This window comes from Lampetra planeri, chromosome 16 (genome assembly GCF_965212315.1).
Source record: "Lampetra planeri chromosome 16, kcLamPlan1.2.h2, whole genome shotgun sequence".
NCBI lineage: Eukaryota > Metazoa > Chordata > Hyperoartia > Petromyzontiformes > Petromyzontidae > Lampetra > Lampetra planeri.
In genome coordinates this window covers 12871646-12893274 of record NC_136122.1, presented here as the reverse complement: position 1 = coordinate 12893274, position 21629 = coordinate 12871646, and positions in this window count along the sequence as shown.

Below are 21629 nucleotides of genomic sequence, written 5' to 3'. Positions count from 1 at the left end.
CCAGATAAAAGGGTAAAAAAAACAATTATCAAGGCCAGGCTAATTTTAACCGGGACAAACATGTGTCGACGGTTCACCCATCATGGCTTCAGGACACCGCGACAACCTTTCAGAAAAGCGGGTGTGGGGGACTGCTTCGGTCAAACCGGGACATTTGGTAGCCTGAGGGTACACGCAAGGCCTTTGGGGTGCACTTTGTTGAGAGGCTCGTTCAGGGGAAGGCTGGGGATGTGTGAGAAGGAGGGGGAGGCAAAAGCAGAGTCTTTGGAAACGAGGCAGGAAAGGGAGAGAGAGAGAGAGAGACGAAGCTTCAAATGGTACGGGTCGAATGCGTCGGGCAACAATCGCGGCATAGTGCACGTCGCCAGATGAAAGCGTGGCTCGCAGTCGTCCCGGGTTCACGATGCGGCCTGGAGCAGTGTCGGCATTGTGTGCCGTATGTTGACATCGCGTGTGTGAAGCATACGGCCGCGTGTGTGTACGCGTGTGTGTGTGCGCGTGTGTGTGTACGCGTGCGTGTGTGTGTGTACGGGTGTGTGTGTGCGTGTGTGTGCGCGTGTGTGTGTACGCGTGCGTGTGTGCGTGTGTGTATGCGTGTATGTTCGTGTGTACGCGTGTGTGTGTATACGCGTGTGTGTGTATACGCGTGTGTGTGTGCTTGTGTGTACGCGTGTGTGTGCGTGTGTGTGTACGCGTGTGTGTGTGTGCGTGTGTGTGTGTACGCGTGTGTGTATACGCGTGTGTGTATGTATACGCGTGTGTGTACGCGTGTGTGTGCGTGTGTGCGCGTGTGTACACGTGTGTGTGTGTATGTGTGCGCGTGTGTGCGCGCGTGTGTGTGTAGCGACCCGGGTTCGATTCCCGCTCACGGCCAACACCAGTGACGATTATCTGAACCGGTCCTGGGCCTCCCCTAGGTCGACTCAGTCTCAAATGAGTACCTGGTGCAATGTGTAAACATCGCCACTGGGGAGACAAAGACGGCCGGGCGTGGTGTTGGCCACCCACCCACTCGTGTGCCGTGCTGACCTTTCTAGGTGCTCGCTAACAGCACTTGCTCCTACAGTCTGCTAAGGCTATACGGGGGATCTTTGTGTGCGTGCGACGGCACTTGTCCCGACGGTTTGTTCAGGCTATGCGGGGGGATTTCTGTCTTTGTGATGCTGAAGGAGAGGAAGTCGAGCATCGTGCTTGAGCGAACCGCGCTACGACCCCGTCGACCCGGGTTCCATTCCCGCTCGTGATCAACGTGATCTAAACCGGTTCTGAGCCGTGTCAGCATTGGGGAGACAAAGGCGGTCGGGCGTAGTGCTGACACACACACACGCACATCGCGTGCCGCGACGGTGCTCATTAACAGCTCTTGCCCCGACAGTCCGTTGGAGGCTATACGGGACACCTTTGCGTGTGCGTGTAACGGTGCCGTCCGCGCGTTTGGGAGAGGAAACGCCACGCGTTCTGAGTGTGCACGTCGGGCGTGAACGCGGCCAAGAAGACGTGCTGGTGGCAGCGATCACAAACAACGCGGCGACGATCAAACAACGCGCGTGAGAGGCGGCGACGGCCTTTGCGAGGGTCTTCATCCAGCAGTTTGATTGATCATGTCCGATCATTATGATGATGATGCTAATGATGGTGGTGGTCACTTAGGCAAGTCACTACTGTCGTGTATTCACCTACCCCGGCGATGCGATACATTATCTAAATTCGGGAGTGTCTATTTGATTATTTAAGGGTCGATTGTAGGATCTATGAATTTAATGGAAGCTGCCACTCCTGGCTGAAATGGGGTTTTATTTCATCGATTCTCACACGAGCGATTCGACGCACGACTGCGAGCTCGAGAATCGATGACAATCGACGAAAGCATCGTCACAACGAAACGCGTGCACGCGCGGTCCGCGGATGAAGCGTTGCCTGTCACCAATCGTCGTGGGTGCGTTATGACGCCACTGACGGCTTCACGCATTTCCCAGGACGCATTCTGCTACATCGACGGGAGGACGATCCTGGGGGGGGGGGGGGGGAAATCCAGGACGAGGTGGAAACCTCCTTGGGTTAGAACCCACGGGGGAAGGCGCGGGGGGGGGGGGGGGAGAGAGTGGGGCTCCGTCTCTTGCGTTTGGATTCCGAATCTTACCGCTGGTGTCTGAATTCCTACGGCCGGGTCCAATGCTGCTGCTGCTGGCTGTCTCTCCGTCACCTCGCCGATAATAATGCATGAGCTGGGGTTTGCGGGTCCCTTCTCGAGTGGCGGCCAGGTGCTACGTGCAGATCGTTTGTAATAAATAGCGCACATAAGCAGCGATGCGTTAAATACTCTGGCTTTCCACTCAATCACTCACCCACCCACCCCCACACCCCCCCCCCCCAAACGTTCAGAGCAGGTGACCGTACCTGTTTAAGTAGTTGCATTTTTCCAATCACTCCGTGAAAAATCACCCTCGCCAAATGGTTCGTCCACTCGTTCCCTCGGCAGCCCGCCCTCTCGTTCGTTCGCTGTCTCGTTCGTTTCGCTGCTCGCCTACTAGCGGACGACGTTGCCCCGCTTTTCACGGCTGAAACGTGTGGCTTCACTGGCGTCAAGTAAGCACGTGCTACTCGTTTGTGTTGCGTTTATTTGCCGCCCACTGCTAATCTGCCGCTGGATGAACAGCGCCCCATGCCGTGTCGGTTAGCGCTACGCTGCGCTATGATACTGCGGAAATCCGAGCTCGATTCTCGCTCACGACCAACACCGGTGACGATTATTTTAACCGGTCCTGTGCCTCTCCTAGGTCGACTCAGCCTCAGTGTGAGTACCTCGTGCGGTGCGTAAACATCGCCACTCGGAAGACAAAGGCGGCCGGGAGTGGTGTTGGCCACCCACCCCCTCGTGTGCCGTGCCGTCCTTCATAGATGCTCGCTAACAGCACTTGCACCCAACAGGCCGCAACAGGCTATACGGGGGGATCTTTGTGTGTGTGAGACTGGCTTCATCCGCGTGTCCGAGGTTAAGTGACCCGGGCTCCGTGAAGCCATGCATGCGAATCGGCGCTTTCCGTGCGAACGTGCGCACGGGCGAGACCGCCCGTTCGGCTGTGGTTCGTGGCGCGATAAATAAATGACGGGGCGCCAACACGCCGCAACTGACTCCGGCAGACATCAGGGCCCACGTGTGCCCGCTTGTGTGCGTGGTGTGTGGTGTCGTGGGGAACGGTGGCGCAGCGGTTAGCGTTCCACGCTACGAACCTGGCGACTCCAGAGTTCGATTTCCGGTCACGGCCCCCACCGACACCGGTGACGATTGTCTGAACCGGTCCTGGGCCTCAAGCCATGTCGGCTTAGTCTCACGCAAGTACCCGGTGCGGTGTCTATGCGTCGCCACTGGGGAGACAAAGGCGGCCGGGCGTGGTGCTGGCCACCCACCCTCTCGTGTACCCTTTCGGCCTTGATAGGTGGTCGCCAACAGCACTTGCCCAACGATTTGTTTAAAGCTATACGGGGGACCTTTGCCAGCGTCTTTCATGAGTGCAAATAAATGCAGGCGTTAACAGCATGAATAGTAGCGAGCGGGTATGAGTAGTAGCGAGGGAGTATGCATAGTATCGAGCGGGTGTGAATAGAATCGAGTGGGTGTGAATAGTGGCGAGCGTGCACGAGCAATGCTGTAGGCAGCACGGTGTGACGCCTGTTATCACGCGTCACACCGGGCAGACAGCGGTCATAATCACTTGGGGACGTGGGGGGCAGTGGGGGGAGGGGGGGGAGTGGGGGGAGTGGGGGGGGGCAGTGGGGGGGTCTGGGCTCTCAGAAAAGAAGGATTCACTCCCACTGTCTCTGTTCTCCCAGTTCTTGCAATAACCTTCATCGACCCAAGATGAACTCGAATCTATGGACTCGTGTCTATTACACCGTCAACAGCGCTGCTTGTTACTGACCGCTTAACGGTTTGGACCTATGGGCCCTGTATCTCTGCAACTGTGATTTAAATCGAACCCCCGCTCGCTTCGCGTAGCGCTGCTGCCATAGGCGGTGCCAACAAGCGAGGCCGAGGAGAATCAAAAGAAGAAAAGGCTTCCAACATCGTGGACCCAAACGTCGGACATCGCGCCGAACAAGAACGCTTGGCACACGACCCGAAATAGCGCGTCGGAGTGCACTCTGGTTTTTTTCTGTTTGTTTAGACTTTTTTTTTTGCTCAAGTGGACGTAACTTAATTTGAAGGAAGATTACTTCAAAAGTTTTAACCGTAAACGTTGCGATATTGGAAATACATTCTCCCCCCCCCCCCCCCGCTGATTCGATCAGTGTTAGAACATTGCGTTCGATTTTTTTTTTGGAGGGGGACAAAATCTAATTTTAATATCGCTTTTGCTGCTCGCAGCTCCACCAAGTTATACATTTAAGAGATTTTGTTTTTGCTTCGCTGAAAACTTCTGCTTGTTAAACTACATCTGCTTTTATTTTAATATCAATCCGCACGCTCCCGCAAGATTTACGCGCCTGTAAAGAGGCCTCGATATCGTAGGGCTTCATGAAATAGTTACTCTTCTGAACCAACAGGACCACCTATTACGACACCTCTATCGTGGAGTTCAAAGTCCGTTGAAGTTGATCGGCGGCTCCGGATCAATCAGGGGCTCGGTGATGCGGCTTTTGCCAGGTCTCGGAAGGGCGTTGCGCTTCTGTTAATACGACTAACAGAGTCGTTCGATATATTTAAGTCCGTCTTGAAGGCTCACCTCTTTAAAGTGGCCTTCACACCCCTGCTGAGTTCTGCCCGTGTGCCCTGCAGGTTCTCGTGATGTTTTTCCTGCTTTCCGGACACGTTGGAGCATTTGGTGCGATCTACGGAGGCGAAAAGCGCCGTGTTGACAACTGTGAATAAACACATTGTCCTGCGGAGGGAGCTGGTAGGAACGTTGGGTTGCTCGGTCAATGGCCAGGGTCAACGGCGGCGTGGTGTATTCCGCAAATATGCCCGACTGTGAGGGCGGGCACAAGCCGGCGTGAGTAGGTTAAACGTTGAGTTTTATAAGGGCACCACGGGGTGACCAGCCCCTCCCCACCCAGCCCCACCCCTCCCACCCCCCCACCCAGCCCCACCCTCCCCACCCAGCCCCTCCCCATCCAGCCCCTCCCCACCCTCCAATCCCCACCCAGCCCCACCCTCCCCACACAGCCCCTCCCCTCCCTATCCTCCCCACCCAGCCCCTCCCACCCTCCCCACCCAGACCCTCCCTGCACAACGGACGGACGGACACAGTAATCCCCTGTGGGCTGCTGTAACCAGGAGGTTCCTACCAGTATTATTTTATTTACTGGAAGTGCCAGAGGCCATCCCCATCGCTGAAGGCTTCAGCCCTCACTTTAAATTTGTAGGTCAAGTACCATAATAATGATAATAATAATGATGTTGCTGCTGCTGCTGCTGCAATTAAGCGACAAGTGTCGACGAAGGCCGTGGTGGGTGTGAGCGAGTGCAGAGAGAGATAGGAGAGAGCGGAGAGAGAGGAGATAGAGAGAGATACGAGAGAGGAGAGCGTGAAATCTTTAGTGAAATATTTCATTTAAAAAAGGGGGAGGGGCATATGAAGCAAAGCATTGAAAAAAAACTAAATAATGAACGAAGCAAAGTGCCGACTACACCGAGCATCTTCTTGTTTCCTCTGATCGTAAAAAAAGAGAGAGAAGAGAGATGAGAGTGGGAGAGATGGGAGGGAGAGAGAGGGGAGGGAGTAGGAAGAGAAGGGGTACAGAGAGAGGGGGGGGGGGCAGAGAGGGGGTAGAGAGAGAAGGAAGGGGTAAGGAGAGCAGAGGAAATAATATTTGTTAAATCTTTCATTTAAAAGGGGGGGGGGGGTTACGTAAAGCAAAGCATTTAAAAAAAATGATGAACGAAGCAAATTGCCGAATACACCGAGCATCTTCTTGTTCCCTCTGATCGTAGACAAGAGAGAGGAGAGAGAGAGAGGAGAGACATGAGAGATAAGAAAGTGAGCGAGGGGTGGGGGTTTACATAAAGCAAAGTAAAAAAAAAATTAATAAAAATTACGAAATGATGAACTAAGCAAAGTGCCAACTACACCGAGCATCTTCTTGTTTCCACTGATCGTAAAAAAAAAGAGAGATGAGAGAGAGAGGAGAGAGAGAGCGCCAGAGATCAGAACGCGCGCTAGGCAAGCGCAGATACCGCAGCATCGCGCCGAGCAGCAACTTGGAGCGGTGACCCACGAGTCGAACGGAAACATTTTAGGAGCGAGCGAAACAAGACGGTGCAATCGGCGCTGGCTGCCACGCGGCTCTGCGTACGCGTGGCAGATTTTCATTTGCGTTGTTGTTGTTGTTGTTTTGGGGGCTGAGTCGGGGACGTCCAAGCGGTGGAGGGCCTTGACGAAACACACACAGGCGTGTTCAGGTTTTATTAACCGAGACCCAGAGCCGCGGAAAATCAATTACGAATCGGAATCTCGGTGAAAGTGGCGCGCTGAGGTGTGTGTGTGTTAGGGGGGGGGGGATCAGAGCGAGGGACGCGCATTTGACTAAAACGTTGGACGCATTCTAACGACCTTTTTAGTCGGGGGGTGGAAGCGGAGAGTGCATTGCAGATTTGAGTGATGTTTTCGAAAGCCAGGCATTAGCCATTAACGCTGATTGTTTCGTTTTAAACGCACAGCACTTACCTTCCCGAAGGGAAGTATTGTCATAGTTTGTACTTATTATATATATTTTTTAAAGGCATATATCTTCTTCCTTTTAGCCTCCACAGCTGCCTGGGCAAATGATGTTAGCGATCGTCTATTGCGGCCTGCACGGCACGCTAGGGAAAGGGGTAATGCTCAGATCTCACGCGTCCATCACCTCCACCACCTACCCACCGTGTGCTGATGTTCGAGAACTAATGTCAGGCTGAGCCGACCTAGGGGAGGGCCACGGCCGCAGCTATTGTGCATGGCTAGGCATTTTAGCAAGGTTACAAGGATAATGGCAATAAAAAAAACAACAACAACAAACCACCACTCTCTACTTCGTAGACATCACTCGCAGACTCACGTGTATAGAATACCACACAGACTAATCATTCGGGTGTCTTTTGTGTCCGTCTGTGCGTGCCGAGCATTGCATGTGAACATGTGTGTACTGCGTGTGTAGGGAGGAGTGGCGCAGTGGTTAGAGCACGCCGCGCTATCAGTCCGAACGTTTACAGTTCGATTCCCGGCCACGGCTTGCGGCAGTGTCACGAGCGATATAAAGCAGCAGCAGGAACAGCGGCAGCAGCGCTTGGGAAAACAAAGGCGGACGGGCGTGGTTTTGGCCGCCCCAATCGTTTGTTTGCCGTGCTGGCCTTAATAGGTGCTCGCTAACAGTACTCCACCCATCCCCCCCCCCCGGCCAATAGTCTGCCCAAGGCTATGCAGGGAGTTGTCTGCCTGTGTATATCCATGCATGGATATACCTCCGGTTAGCACGGTTGGCTACGTATGGTGCGAAAGAAGTTCCACCTGCTTACATAAGTGTGTGTGGACTTGCATGCGTATGTCTGAGCGCGCGCGCGAGAATATACCCTTGCATGGGTATGTGTCACTTGACCCCAAAGCCTGTTAAGTCTATAACGGGGGATCTTTGTCGTTACGTACGTGTGAGCGTTTGCGTGCGTGTATGTGAACGTCCGCGTGCATAACTGTGCGCTTTGGACCTCCATGTGCGTATGTACGTAGCGGTAGTGTAGCGGTTAGCGCTGCGCTGCGCTGCGAACCCGGCAACCCGAGTTCGATTCCCGCTCACGGTCAACACCAGTGGCGATTATCTGAACCAGTCCTGGGCCGCCCCTAGGTCGACTCAACCTCAAATGAGTACTGGTGTGGTGTAAAAAACATCGCCACTGGGGAGCCAAAGGCGGCCGGGCGTGGTGCTGGCCACACCCACCCCATTGTGTGTCGTGCCGGCCTTCATAGGTGCTACTCGATAACAGCACTTGCCCCAACAGGCTATACGGGAGATCTTTGTCTTTGTGTACACATCTCCAATACCCAGCCGCTATTTAGCGACAATGACATTTCATACGCGTAACTTCATACAATAACGATCAGCCGTCTTGCAAGGCGAGTGGTGCAGAGACAAAGAAAAACCGGGGGGGAAAAAATTACAGAAATAACAGGGGGTGAAGTGCACGTTTCTTTTTTCTCTCTATCTCCCAGCCTCTGTAGCTGAAAGTGCCCCCTTGTTGAGAAAGGTAATGCCGTAGAATGTCTGTCATAATTTTCTGAAGCACTCTTGAGAACGCACAGCCTATTTGCTGGCGTGTCCTAGCCCACGTACTGACTTCCCACCGCCGCATCTTGGTCGGACAAATCTGTTTTGTTAAATCATTGGATCACGCCCCCTTTCCATCTCCCCCGCCACCACCACCCCACTACCGTCTTCCCCATTCACCGCCACTTTCTCTCCTCACTCCTTGACCACCGACACTTCCATCCCCTCCATCCGCCGCCACCACCACCACCAACAACATCAGCCTCCTCCCCCCTCGGTAATCCACAGCCACCACCACTTTCCCAACTCCATGACCATTATCACCCCCGCGGTACTGCGAAACCCTGTCGGTTATCTTCGCACATTTTCGAATGATGTCTCTTCTCTCTATCTTGTGTGTGGGGGGGTGGTTTTGCGCCTGAAAGCGTGTAATTTTTTGCCAAGCCTCTCGCTGTCCGCGTGTGATGTCCCCTTTCATCAGAGCCACTCTCTGACTCTTCTCGGCTCTTCACGAGGCAGGCGCTGGGGCTGGATGGTGGCGCGTGACATCTCCTCCCTTCGCCGCGCGTCCCGTCCGTTTTCAGATCTTTACGTTGTGGGGGGAATAAATAAATGAGCGGATGAATGAATGAATGATTGAATTCACAAAGAGATATATCCTGCTTTGGTTTCCTTGGCGGGTACAGGGCTTTGTAGTGTACCGTCACGAAATGCAGACGGCCCTATGTTGACTATAACTCAAAGCATCATTTGATCTTTATACTTGTGCCATTATTTCTCGACGAAAAAAAATATATAAATCTGTCCCTATTATCATTACGCACGCAAATGCATGATGCGGTTAGGAATTAAGTGAAAAGTTGCGTGCGCCAACATCAAATGATTGCGATGATGAATTATGAATATGGAGGACAAAATCTCGGAGAAAGGAATAACAACACGCAAAAACGCAAAGGTGTATTCTTGCGATGTAAAGCTTTCGTGACTGCAGGGATTCATCTTCTTGGTTCTTTCGGTAAAGTCACGTAGAAGGGAAATAATAAAATAATAAAAAGAAAACATAATAAAATACATAATAAAATACAATAAAATACAATTGTATTTTACTATGTGTTTTATTTTTATTATTTTATTATTTCCCTTCTACGTGACTTTACCGAAAGAACCAAGAAGGTGTATTTTTTCGTTTCATATTGCGCGGGACGCAGCCGCTACCACTTCTCGCGTTCCGGCAGCTTTTTGTTGATGCAAACTCTCGTCGCAAAATGGGTGAATCTTAACGATGACAAAACATCGCTCAGGAGAAATAAACAGAGGCTCCTCTGTTGGACCGTCTCGGCGCGTTTGCTCAGTCTCTGCTACATTTACGTTTCACTCAAGGGTCAAGGTGCGTGGCGAGGAATCGGTTTCAGCAGCGGAGGTATAACAGAGCGAATGCCATCTTCACAGCCCACGTTTGTGCGTTGAACTTCTTTCGCACCGTACGTAGCCAACCGTGTTGATCGGAGGTGCCGGAGAAAGGACGAAAAAAGTGTCACGTCCCACTGGCCGCTTGGAGCTCGCACCGCCGCGATATGCGGAGAGTGCGCACGACACACTGCGCGACACACCGCGTGACACACCACGTGACACACCGCGCGACACACCACGTGACACACCGCGCGACTCACCGCATCATAGAAACATTTCACGGTAATCTTCTCGTCCGTTTTGCGCAATAACATCGCATGTCGTGGTTCACGTTGATAAAAAATATTATTTATGACATTTAATTTCCCGACACAATGTATGAAACAACTGGTACGTTGACGTTCGCAATAATAATTATAATGAAAGTAAAATATATTTATATAGCCACGACCCATTAGACGGTTGTTTGGTTCAACTCTTTCCGGACTAATGTGTAGCCCGCTGGATTTTGCGTCCTCCAAGTTACGGATCGCAGAGTCGCAGCAGCGGCCGCGGAGAGTGTCGCACGCGAGAGCTGCCGCTGGGGGGGGGAGGCTGAGGTGCCGCCAGCGCTTTTGAGCGGAGCGCGATTCGCACTCCAAGTGCATTCAATGCGCAACGACGCGTCGAACGATGTGTAAAATGCAAGAGCAAAGTTAAGGGGAAACTGACATCGCGATCATCGCCGTCTCGTAGATATGTTATATCGTATCTTACCGGTAAACTTATACTGCGGCAACGCTAGTTTAAAACAACAAATTAAGTTGACAGTCTAAGTAACACTTTTTACTCCTTTTAATTTTTCCGTGGCGCGATCATGGGTCTCTCTCTCCTCGTGTCTCTCTCTCCTCGTGTTTCTCTCTCCTCGTGTATCTCTCTCCTCGTGTATCTCTCTCCTCGTGTCTCTCTCTCCTCGGGTCTCTTTTTTTCCTCTTTTCAGTGGAAACAAGAAGATGCTCGGTGTATTCGGCACTTTGCTTCGTTCATCATTTAGTATTTTTTTTTTACATTTTTAAACTTAGCTTTATGTAAAACCCCACCTCTCGCTCACTCTCTCGCTCACTCTCTCGCTCTCTCTCGTTCTGCACGAAGCCCTTCTCGCAGTCCGACGGCCTCCGACTCTCTCTCTCCTCGTGTCTCTCTCTCTCTCCTCGTGGATCTCTCGGCTCGTGTCTCTCTCTCCCCGCCGGGCCAGGCCGTTCGTGAAACGCGCATCGACACCGCGGATCTCACTCTGCACACATTCGGTTGTTTTGAGGGTGAGACATTTTAATTGTTTCTGCAAAAATTGTGATTTATTTTTCTCCGTGAGGTTGTTTATTCGGAATAAAAAAAAGCCTGTTATCTGCGAGTCGGTGATTAATTAATGTTTTCCGTAACCCCTGATCTTTTTGATTTGATGTCAAAACACACGCTAAGCGTTTTATTTATCTCTCTCTCGCTCGCTCCCATGAATGCACTCATTTGTTTCGTTAGCTTTATTCATTTATTACCGTCCACGTGTATGTATTCATACTGTCATCGTACGAGAGTTTTCTGATAAATTAGCTCCTTCCTTAGCCACGCGTACCGCCGTGTTCACCAGGCCCGTGTTCACGTGGTCTAACGTACGGCTCTGACTGCTGTTGCTTGTCGGGAACGGTTAAGACGCTGTATGTACGTTGAACTTCTTTCGCACCGTACGTAGCCAATCAAATTTGTGGGGGAAGAACAACAAACTAAGCACAAAAAACAGTTCGAAGCCATTGAGTTTTGATGAGACACCGCGGTTCGGATCAAACCCTGCCCCCCACGCCCAACCTCGCTTCCTAGCTTGGTAATTGCTTCGCTTCGCTTGATAACGATGACACGGAATCATCGTCAGCGGTCGGTGCGGACAATAAATAAATAACGCTGCTAAATAAACCACACGAACAGTTAAAGGGAGAAGATCGCCCGGGGGTCGATGCGCCGCGAAGATGGAGCGATGAAATCGGCTTCGCGTGCCGGAGTCGAAGGCATCGTTTCATAGCGAGCGCGTCCGTGTGACAGATGGGGGGGGGGGGGTGGGCTTCATCCAGCAGTGGATAGTTCATGCCTGATAATGATGACAAACATTACGAGGTTTAATTATTTTAAATGACAAAAGAAAGCCTCGAGCTGCGCTCCAAAAACTATAGAGGCCACAGTCGGATCGCGTACAGATGATGCTGATGTCACCAAGCCCCACCCGTCACCTCCCGTCCAGCGGCACACGTGGTAACAGAGGCGCATTATTATTATTTTTTCAAAACTTGCTTCGTCACGGTATTACCCGTTTCTGTGCAAGCGATGGGAACGATGCTCGGTAGTAGAGTCATCGACGGCGGTAGGCTGGCTCACGTCGCCAAAGGCAGGAACAATAAGCGAGCAGGCAGCCTCTTGCAACCTGCTTGCTGTACTGCTTCTGTTCCGCGGTGGGGGGGGGGGGCTGGGGGAGGGCGACACTGACTCGGCAGAGCGCTCGGCGCCGCTCAGTCGACTGCCCCAGAGCTTCTTCTCTGTGCGCCAGTCATCAGTAAGGAAACACACCCAGAGCCGGCAATGGATGACTTTCCTCTGTAGAGCCTTGGGGGGGAGGGAGCGGGGAGGGAGCTGCTTGTGTCGCGGGCTAATGAGAGATGCAAGCAGCCCGACTCATTCCGAGCAAACTTTTTTGACAGCCGCACAGACAAATACGCATTTTATTATTTAGGCCACCAACTCCTGCGACACGCGCGCGCGCGCCCGTGTGTGTGTCTGTGTGTGGGTTTTGTTGGGTGGTGTGGTGGCGGAGGAAGGGAGGGAGGTGGTGGTGGTGCAATGCTCTGTGAAGATCTCCGCGCGAGCGTGCGTCTGTGTTTGCAAAGCGCATGTTTAACGTTGTCAATTTTCGTGCGATAAGAAGTGAGCCCTCCGCATTACCGCGTGAATAATGCACCGCTTTCAAATAGGAGCCTCTCACTAGCGCGCGCTCGCACGTGCATGCATGCATGTGTGGCGCACATTCGCGCTCACGCAAAGACCCACGGATGCCGTATTATTCCCTGAATACAAATCGCAGGCGCAGGTACTGTTAGCGAGCACCTATTAAGGCCAGTGCGGCGCACGAGGGGTGGATGTCGCGCTGTCCACCGCCCTTCGTCTCCGCGGTGCTGATGTCCCCCGCCGCACCAAAGTGCTCATCTCGGAGCTGAGTTTACACTCGTATTTTTTGGGGGGGGGGGGGGTATTGATGTATTCAAATACACAACCTGAACGATCGCTTGCGAGGGATCACCTCGTCCGCGAGGACTTCCGGGGGGTAGGAGACGTCGAAACGTCGCGGATGCAGGAGACAAATCGTTGGTGTTGAAATAAAATATTTTAAAATAGTTTTTATTTAAACACGCTTTAATGAAATGTGCCGTACTCGTAATGGCAGAACTCCACGACTCCAGGAAGTGGCCCCGCAGCTTGCGTTGGGGCCCGTGGTGACTTACAGGCAACGTGAGTTGAGCGTGGACAATTAGACCCGTAAAAAATATCGTTTAAAAATTATTATTTGTATTTTTTTATGATATAATATAGTATTGTCATCAGTATGACATACCTATACCAAGTTTGCAGTTTATACCACATTGGGAAGACGGTTGAAATAGAGTTACAAGATTTGAGGATACGACAACAGACAGCGTGAGTTAAATAAAAGCGTGTAAAATGTTAAAAGATACATATATTTTATGATAGAATATAGCCTTGTCATCAGTATGACATAAGTATACCAAGTTTGCAGTCGATAGCACATTGGGAAGTGGGTAAAAATTGAGTTACAAGATGTTTTTTAAGGATACGAAAACAGACGGAGTGAGTTAAACAAAAGCGTGTAATAAAAATAGAACGCGCTCACGGCGGAGCGGTGTCAACATACATTGGTGGCGAGTCTAAGAAAGGGAGAACGAGACGAAGAGAGAGAGAACGATACGGCCGGCGCCGTGCGCGTGAACATCGCTCCGCACAGGCTCGAGTTGACTTTGTTCGGCCAGGTGAGATCTCACGAGTCCAGGGTGGGTCTCGTTTTGCAAGAGCGTGACCGGATTGGGTCACCGAAGCGACAAAAAAATAACCGATAATGTATACGCAGAGGACACCAATGAACCAAATAGCGATCAGAGCAAAAACTACGTTACGGAATCAATCACCAACAGAGCACACACGCACGGTGAACTCATCAATAAGTGGTGCACATCTTCGGTTCATAGGCAATGTTCTGGAACAGTTCCAGGTGATGTGCAAGGGTGTTTAAAGTTAACCTAGGGGAGGCTACGAGTTGCCACTAATGCTGAACATGGCCAGAAACTCAAATTCAGGTTTCCAGGAGAAAAACAGAGTGCGTTGATCACTTGACCATCAATCACACACACACACACACAAAGACCAAGGTCCCCCGTGTAGCCTTTAACAGACTGTTAGGGAAATTACTGTCAGCGAGAACCTATGAAGGCCGGAGCCCTACACGAGACCGTGCCGGTGATCAAACACCTCGCCAGGTTCTCGTTGACGGCGGAGTCGATGCCGGGAAGTCCCCGAACCGGTTCAGATATTCGTCACTGGTGTTGGCCGTGAGCGGGAATCGAACTCTGGTGGCCGGGTTGGTAGCGCGCCCATTTCAAATGCACACACTTTGACAAAGACAAAGATCCCCCGTATATTCTCAACAGACTTTTGGGGGCAAGTGCCGTTAGTGAACACAAAGACAAAGATCCCCCGTATAGCCTTAACAGACTGTAGGGGCAAGTGCCGTTAGCGAGCACCTATGAAGGCCGGAACGGCACACGAGGGAGTGGGTGGCCAGCACCACGCCCGACCGCCTTTGTCTCCCCAGTGGCGATGTTTACACACCGCACCAGGTATTAATTTGAGGCTGAGTCGACCTAGGGGAGGCCCAGGACCGGTTCGGATAATCGTCACTGGTGTTGGCCGTGAGCAGGAATCGAACCCGGGTCGCCGGGTTCATAGCGCAGCGTAGCGCTAACCGCTACACCACCGCTCCCCACTGTGAGCACACAGACTGACAGAGACGCGCATGCATTGCGTACACGGAGAGGAGGGAGGGGGAGTCGTTGGGAGAGGGTGGTAGGCGCGATTAGACCTTGTCTGCGTGTTGACTCTGCTATACAGAGGTCGCCTTTGGTGAACGCAGCTGGGCGTCATTTCCAATGAACGCGTAACAGGTGAACGATAACCTCCGCTGGCTGGCACGCCCGTCCAGAGGACTGATGTGCCCAAACTGACAGCTCGCACCCAAAGACTCAATTAATTATCGGGGTTTAACGCTTCAGTTCCCGATTTCATTGTCTCGCCGTGCACATGTAAATGATAAACAATGATTGAGTCTGCAGAAACACTACGCATCTCGTGCAGTGAAGAGGTACACTCTTGCACTGAGCTTTCTGGATTACCATGAGATGTAGCGAAGAAAATCCGATTCGCATGGTTGGCTATGTACGGTGCAACATGAGTTCAACACACATACATAGGTGCTATATATATTTAGTTTTTTTTATTTTACCAGGTAAGGCCCCGCTGAGCCATATAGCTCGTTCTTCAGAAGCTACCTGGTTATCACAACTTATAGCTCAGCGAAGTGGCGTATTGTCACGTGGACATTTATAGCAGCCAAATACTCTCAACGCACGTTTCTAAATGTGGAGGGGAAAAGCCGGAGGATCCCGAGAAAATCCACGCGACCACGGGGAGAGAGACGCAAACTCCAAATATAAAGCAGCAGATGTCAGGGTCTGAATCGAACTCACGACCTCCTGTATACCAGGCGAGGTAGTTAACATCTCCTAGCCACCGTAATGATGATGAGAGAGAGACACACACATACTCCAAATATACAGCAGCAGGTGTCAGCGTCGGGATCGAACCCACGACCTCCTGTATACCAGGCGAGGTAGTTAACATCTCCTAGCCACCGTGATGATGATGAGAGAGAGACACACACATACTCCAAATATACAGCAGCAGGTGTCAGCGTCGGGATCGAACCCACGACCTCCTGTATACCAGGCGAGGTAGTTAACATCTAGCCACCGTGATGATGATGAGAGAGAGACACACACATACTCCAAATATACAGCAGCAGGTGTCAGCGTCGGGATCGAACCCACGACCTCCTGTATACCAGGCGAGGGAGTTAACATCTCCTAGCCACCGTGATGATGATGAGAGAGAGACACACACATACTCCAAATATACAGCAGCAGGTGTCAGCGTCGGGATCGAACCCACGACCTCCTGTATACCAGGCGAGGGAGTTAACATATCATAGCCACCGTGGTGTCCCTTGCACCGTGCGTGTGCGACTCTTATTTTTCCGATCCACCTGCACTGTGCCGGGTGGGACTGTGTGACCATACTTCACCACGCTGGTCAGTGCGGTATTGGTGAAAGCGTGGGTGCTTAGACGTGGAAGCATAGAAGTAGAGTAGAGTGTTGCTGCACTGCCATCTGCTGCACACGCCACGTGACCTCGCAACCCACAGCAACATCGGCGTGCAAAGTGGTCACCCATCCAATCGCTATCCAGGCTCGGACTTGCTTAGCCTCCGAGCTCTCACGTTCTGGGTGATTTGGCCACGAAACGTTGAGTGCAAGACTTTTCGCTCGACAGCCAGCCCCGTCCGTCACGTCCCCATTGTGTGCGGTCTAATGTGCTGGGCTGCCTGTGCAGGTGAGTTTCAGGCCCTACGAGTGATCATGAAGGTACGCGTCTCGCAGCTTAGCAGGAGGAGCAGGAGAGGGACAGCTTCACTTGGAGCTGGTGCCGGTTTCCTGCGACTGTTGGGGTGAAAGAAGCTGCGTTCACGTGCTGTGCTGGTGGCCAGTGTTTCGTGCGAATGGTTTGTTGTGCGCGAAGATGCGTGGGGGGCCGGTTGGAAGGATGCATATATTGTTTTGGAAGCAGAAACAAATTTAAAACCCCCGCAACGCGCCGAGCGGCTGTGAGTCTTCGTCATCGTCGTCGTCATCGTCATCGTCGTCATCATCATCGTCATCTCGCTACGTCACACCTCATCGTTGTCCTCATCAGGACAGTTCCACGTATTAGGCGACACTCGCCGTCAAAATGTCATCACCATTCGAACGATACGCACGGTCGCACGGGGCATAATTTTAGTTTCGCGGGCGACGACATCTGTGGTGTGTTTTTGTAAAACGTGGCTTGTTAATGGGATTATACGTCAATGGGTTTTGTTGTACGTTTGTTGAACTTCTTTTGCCCCGTACGTAGCGAACCGCGCTAATCGGAGGTGCGGGGAAGGACAACAAACTGAACACATGAAGCAGCTCTAAAGAAATTCGTTTGTCAACCTAGATGATGTGAAAGTGCGTAGCTCCAGTGGCTTCCTAAAGTCGGAAGGAAGAGAGCGTTCCAGACGGCCGCGGAAGCGCATCTGAAAGCGCCGCGCGATGCTGTGACCGCCGCCTTTGTTCGATGACAGCGAAAAGCCGCAGCTGCCGCTGGCGAGGATGACGACCGGATGAGTTGGCGTGATGATGGTTTAGAGCTTCTTGACGAGGGTTCGACGCGCGCATGAAGCTGAACGGCTCCGTCTCCCGCCGTGTGTCAGCCCCAGCGTGCGTGGAAGGTCACTTTTATCTCAGCGCTCTGGGGGTCTCGTGAGCGTGTCTTGATCAACGAGAAAGGTGGGCCACGTGGAGGAATTGTTTTTGTTACTATCATTATCTGAAAGCGAGTGCTGATCGGTAGAGGTAACTCTTCCCAATTTCACGATTAAACTAATGATCACAGCTTTTCTTTAAAAGTGTCCGACGTGTAAGTACAAGATTGTGGAACTGCTACTGCGTTGGGCTTCGTGGCAGTCCTGCAGAGCCCTCCGACGCGTAGTTGTTGTTGTTCGGTCACGATGTCCGACGTTTCGCCCCACGTGCCGGGAGCTTCTTGAGGACGCACCACTTAATCGGGAGTCCGGTGCAGTTTCCGACGAAAGCTCGCAGCGCGTGGCGGCGAAACGTCGGACATGATGTCTCGAACGACAGAAGAAGAATATGAGGAAGAGCTGTCTCGCAACTTGCCCGTCAGCAGCCAAAAGACGCGGCGGCGGCATCCCGAGAGGCGGCAGCGTGGGGCCCATTCCACCTCGTTAAAGGCGCGATCCCGTGCGACGCGAGCCCCAGGGGAGTGCTTCAATGATGCGTCGTCGCGTCCATCTCGTCATCTCGTCCGCGTCGTCGTCTCGTTCGCCTGCGCTGAGCGCGCCACAGCGCCCGGCTAATCAACGCGATCCGCTCCGATCTACGCGGTGATCACGGGGGGGCGGGGGCGTGCGTTTAGGTTCAGATGCCGCGTTAATTTCCAGTACATTTCATCAATGAATGCGCGCGGCTCTGAAAAGTTGTTTATTTATTTATAATTGATCGGGCGTATTTATTTATTGTATTTGTTGCATTGCCATGGCCTATGGAGTCTCCGCGTACATTTTAAACGGCCCATCGCTCGCTCGCCCGCTCGCGCGCTGAATCCATTCGCTCGATGTTCGGAGAGGATTCCGTGGTGGAGACGGAGATTCACTTCGCTTCTTCTACTAAACGGTGGTCATTTATCTGCGGCGCGTGGGGCTGCGGGCCAAATGGAGAATGCATTGTTTAATCTCCGGCTCTTTAAAAAAAACTCTTCCATAATCATCCAAATGTGCTTCGCTTGTGCAAGCAAGCAAGCAGCAAGAGCGGGGAGGGAAATAACAACACTTTGGAACTATGTGCAGACACAGCTTCTTAATGAGCTCCAGGTCAGCGGTTATTTACTCGTAAAATGAAGGAAGTAATGGGGGAGGGAGAGAAGGGAGAATTGGAAAAGGCAGAAGACGTGAATGCCGCTGTTTGTGAGGAGACGCATCGATGCTAGACATCGATGCTAGACAAAAAAAGCATTCCCATTGTGTTGCGGCGGTGACAAGAGAGGAGGCTGGGCACCCTCGGGGTTGTCTCTCTGTCGTTGTTGCGGCCCCAAACGCCACCACAGGTTTAACGACGCCTCGAGGTCAAGAGGTCATCGCGGCCGAAGGAGTTGATGCTGAGCGTGGGCCACGGTGGCTAGGGGGTGTTAACCACCTCGCCTGGTCTACAGAAGGCCGTGGGTTCGATCCCGACCCTGACGCGTGTCTTTCGCTCCCCGTGGTCGCGTGGGATTTTTTCTTCCATGTCCTTTGGTTTTCCTCCACGTGTAGAATCAACATCACGCGCTCAGAGTATTGCGTGTGGCCGCTGTACATTTCCACACGATGGTAGAAGCCACTTCGTTGAGCTATCATTTTCAGACCCTTCTGCAAAAGACCTACGTAGCTCACTGGGGCCTTACCTGGTAAAATAACAAAACATTACTCTAGGTTTGAAAACATTACTCCTTTCAGTTTAGTTTCATGCCGGAACCACGCCTCGCTACCACCGCTCCTGCCGATCTTCCGGATCGCTTCAGCTGTTGCGCCATTTGACGCACAGCGAGCTTTGTGATCTGCTCCGACAGTCTCCGGCCCTTGTGTTTTCACCTTGGGTCGCGGGGCTCGTGACACGTGCAGGTTGGTCGACGTCGCCCGTGCAGTGGCCGCCGCTGAAGGGCAACGACGACTTTTAGTTTTTTCAAACGGCTCGTTCGTTAGTTTCTGAGTCCGCTTGTCCTGTTGAGGGTCGCGGTGGCAGCAGCGTGTTGAGTAGTGGCGGTCCAGACCTCCCTTTCCCTGGCGACAGACTCCAGCTCTTCCTGGGGACATAGTCTCGTCGGCAGCGTGTCCTAGGCCGGCCCCGGGGTGTTCGCCCAAACGGTGAGAGACTCAAAGTGTGTTGAACACTAACGGGGCCATAGCAGAGATTCAGAGATGCATAGATATGTCAAGGTATTTCTGCCATTCGGGCAGAGTGATCGGTCGCTCACTAGAACATTGAGGCGGGATGGTCGTCTCTCGTTTACAGGCTTGAGCCAGTGGTGGACATTCCACATTCCTATGGCAGGGTCGAGTAACGCCATAGAGGAATCCAGTAACCTGCCACGTGGCTCCGTGAGCGGACCCACTCGCAGCTGACTTCACGTAGTTTGGGACAAAGCCATTGATTGAGGTTATTACGCACCAACTAGTGCAGACACACATCACATGCACACACAAACAAATTCAAAGATCCCCCGTATAGCCTGTAACAGACTGTTGGGTCAAGTGCTGCTAGCGAGCCCCTATGAAGTCCGGCACGGTACGCAAGGGGGTGGGTGGCCAGCACCACGCACGGTCGCCCTAGTAACGATCTTTACACACAGCATCAGGTACTAATTTGAGGCTGAGTCGAGCTAGGCGAGGCCCGGGACCGGTTCAGATAATCGTCACTGGTGTTGGCCGTGAGCGGGAATCGAACTCGGGTGGCCTGGGTCGTAGGGCAGCGCGCTAGCGCAACACAACCGCTCCCCGTATGTACGCACACACACATACACACACAAAGGGGCAGACACACAGAAACAAAACACAGCCTCACGTAGACACAAGCGCACGCCAGTCAATATTCACAGTGCCCGTCTCCTCTCGCTCTGTTAACAAACTCTCAAGTCATAACCAGCTCACGTCAGCCTCGATCAAGCCGAGTTTGTTTGACGAGTCAGAAAGCGGAGTGTGTCGCATGTGTTCTCATCACAGCCCTGTGTGTGTGTGTGATATATCTGTTGTTTTATTTCCATCATTATTACTTCTCTCGATAGGACAGAGGTGGTGCAGATGAGATTACATAAACCTCTGCACCCGTGGCACCGCACCACAGGAAGGGGAGTCGAGTCCTGGTACGCAAAAGGGTAGCAGTCGGGGGGGTGGAGGGGGGGGGGCATGGTTGGGGGGGGTAAGGGGGGGGGGTGCAAGCTGAGTGGGAACGGGCAGCTATGGGGACGCAAGTGCCAGAGACGGGCAAAGATGAGGACAGGACTCGAGATGAGCAGCAGGGAGAGAGGAAGAGCGCAGGGCAGGAAGAGGAGTAGGAAGAGGGGGAAATGATGTCGGGGATGGTGAGAGTGTGGTGAAGATGAGAGGGGAGGGAAGAGAGAAGGAAGGGGCGATCCGAAGTGAGCTGCACGGAGGAACAGCGTCTGTTTTCGCAGTGGGCGGGGGTTCATAGTGGGCGTGGTCACAAACAAGTCACGTGCTTCACGGGAGGCTTGACCTGATTTAGAGATAGTTGGTACAAAGGCAGTCGCTCACACCTTTATCCTTCCTGTATCCTTCAAACCCTTTGCCTCCGGAGGGTTTTATATTTCTCGTGTTCTCTGCGTGACGTTAATGCACCCGTTCGAGAGTTATGTGCTGTAAAGCGAGAGGTTCAGCGGGGTAGTGGCGGGGGTGGTGGTGGTGCGTGTTGTTGTTGTTCTTTGCTTCGGGAGCAGTAAATGGTAGCAGATGGTTGCTGCTTTTTTATTCTTCTCACAGCCGCCGTTCCCGCTGAGACCACCGCGGTAATTAAAGACAATGAAAGATGGACCGCGGGTGGATCGATAAATCAATGGTTGCATCGGGAAGTAGACCTCTCCCAAGAAGATGGCGATGGTGATGATCAGTTCCGCACCGCGCTCGCGCGCGCTGTACGCGTGGATGGCGAGCGAAGCGTCGTCCCGTGCGCATCGCTCCGTTTCAGGGGTTAAAACAGTCTCTGGAGGCCGGTCTCAAGTAAGCCAGAATTCTGGGAGAGCCGGAATAATTCATGCCGTATTCCGACCTATTCGAGTTGTCCATTCATGCGTATTGAAGTTGCGGCTTTTCGGGTTGGGCTACGTGGCGTTTGTTGTGGTGGTTGTTGTTGTTGTTGTTGTTCATTTATTCCGTCCAACTTTCGCCGCCGACGACTGCGGGGCAACTTCGGCAGTGGCATCGTTTGAACTCTCGGACAAGCCGCACTCGGATGGCAATCGTCGTGTGAAG